This window comes from Vigna radiata, chromosome 8 (genome assembly GCF_000741045.1).
Source record: "Vigna radiata var. radiata cultivar VC1973A chromosome 8, Vradiata_ver6, whole genome shotgun sequence".
In the NCBI taxonomy this organism is placed as follows: Eukaryota; Viridiplantae; Streptophyta; class Magnoliopsida; order Fabales; family Fabaceae; genus Vigna; species Vigna radiata.
Genome location: NC_028358.1, coordinates 17,372,787 through 17,375,096, shown reverse-complemented (window position 1 = coordinate 17,375,096; position 2,310 = coordinate 17,372,787).

Sequence of the window (2,310 nt, the reverse complement as noted above, 5' to 3'; positions counted from 1 at the left end):
AGTTGATTCAATTGGTTTTGAGAAATTATGGATGAATGGTGTTGTTGGGGTTTACAATTTCATCTTATCCACTCTCATATATCTACTCTTCTTATTTAATTCACTTGTTTATCTAATTGACATGCATACTTTCTTAATTACCCTTAACCCAATTCCTTGGTGAAAAGAGCCTATTACTAATTACTGGCTTGCAATCCCCAGCCTCCCCTAGTAACTAATAATGCAATGTGTTTTGAAGCAAATACAATTGACCGTCCTACGCCTATCCCTAAACGATATTGGCATAATCAAGGAATTTCCCACCAGTTCATGACATTACCGTACGTCCCCATATCGATAAAGACAAAAATCATTTACTGAATGAGTTAAACAATAAAAGCATTGAGCGCAAATGAGAACCCAACAATTGATAAGCAAGTATATGACAAGCATATGAAATAAATAAGAATTTGAATATATTGAGAGTTTCAAAAGATTACATTGTTCCCCAACAACAAAGGGTTTAGTTCACCATAATCATGGTGAAACTATATGAAAATAATGAAAGAATGAAAGAGATAACCCTAAACTTGGTTGAATGAAGCCTAAGCATCCAAGGAACCTCCTCCAAGGTGTGTGGAATAGCTCTGGACGTTCTCTCTACCAAAAGAATCCCTATCTAATTCGCACTAGGGCTATATATTAGCCCAAAAAGATAACAGATACATAACAGAAAGATTTACAAAATCTAGCTAAAAAAACAGACAACCGCCCAGCTGCCTAATTTGACCGCTCAACTGTTTGCCTCTTGTCGCTCTGATCGCTTAGTGGTCAATTTTGCCGCTGAGCGGTTTCCCTCTAATCGCTCTTAGCACTCAGCGGCTTGCTTGACCCTTCTTTTCATCATTTTTCTCCTTCTTTCATGGGTCTAGGTCCACCTTACTTCACTTCTATCTTTATTTCATCTAAAAACCATGCAAAACAATGCAAAACAAGTATAATATCTCTAAAACCAACTTTTGACTCTCAAAAGACTCAACTAAGTGTTTTACTTGATTGAAAACTCACTCTAAGCCATAAAGGGTGTGTTTTACAATCAAATTTAAGTATGAAAATAACGGTTTTTAGATCGTTATCAGATAACAAATATATCAATAAGAACTCTTGAGCTCTAAACCTCACTCATAAGATCAATAATTATTCCAACATCCATACAAATACCCTACTTAGCCTCATAATCACAATCACAATATCATCATGCATTTGTTCACATAGCTAGTGAACACTCCACCTGTATATCAGCATATGGCAATCTCAATCATCATTCAATAAAAAGCATCATCAAGCAACATATCTTATGCAACATCAAACAATTAAACCTATATCAGAAAAGTTTTAGACCAAGTACATTAATCCTATGTTACTCAACAGAAGCAAAATCCTACACTATTAAACAGAAAACAAAAGATAAGAAAAATCTTCTTCTACTACAGATAACATCCATCAGTAAATGCTATGTAGGCTTCTCAACCCATGCTATCGTCGGAATCCTCCTCTCAAGCTTCAGCATCCTCAAAATCATCATCATCATCATCCTCCTTAGCATCCTCATCCATGGTTGGAGCTTCAGCTGCTCCAGATCTACTATGCCTGTTCTGGCCAAGCCTCCACATTATTAAACTCGTTCATAGTCCACCTATGTGCAGGAGGTGTGTCGTACAAGCCTATGATCATCTCAACTGTAGCAGTCTGTCCCCTGTGAATTGACTCCATTCTGGACTCCATAAGAGATATGTACATGTCCTTCATCTGAAATGGCTTTGGGTGGAGAGACCTTGAATGTGTGCAAAGTACTTGTAAATTGATGATGGATGAATCCCAAATGTAGTGCTCTCTCAAAAACCCCAAACTTGGATGGTGGAATGGTGCAAAAGTGACGGAGAATGGGTTTTCTAGAATGCAAAAATTAAACCCTAAATGCAATTCTAACTCACTTTACTCACTTATGCCACAATTAAGCCCTAAATGCAACTAGAACAATATTAAAACATGTAACCAAAGTAAATCAATCAACTGGGTTGCCTCCCAGGTAGCGCTTGTTTAACGTCACTGATAACGGTTGAAAAACAGTTATTTTCATATGTCAATTTAGACCAAATTACACCCTTTAAGACTTAGAACAAGCTTAGAATCAAGGAAAACTCAATAAATGAGTCAGTCGAGATTCAAAAGTTGCTTTTAGCGATATTATGCTTGTTTTGCATTGTTTTGTAGTGATTTTGATGAAAGTAAAGATTGGGGTTGAAGATGAAGGTCTTAGACTCAAGATAG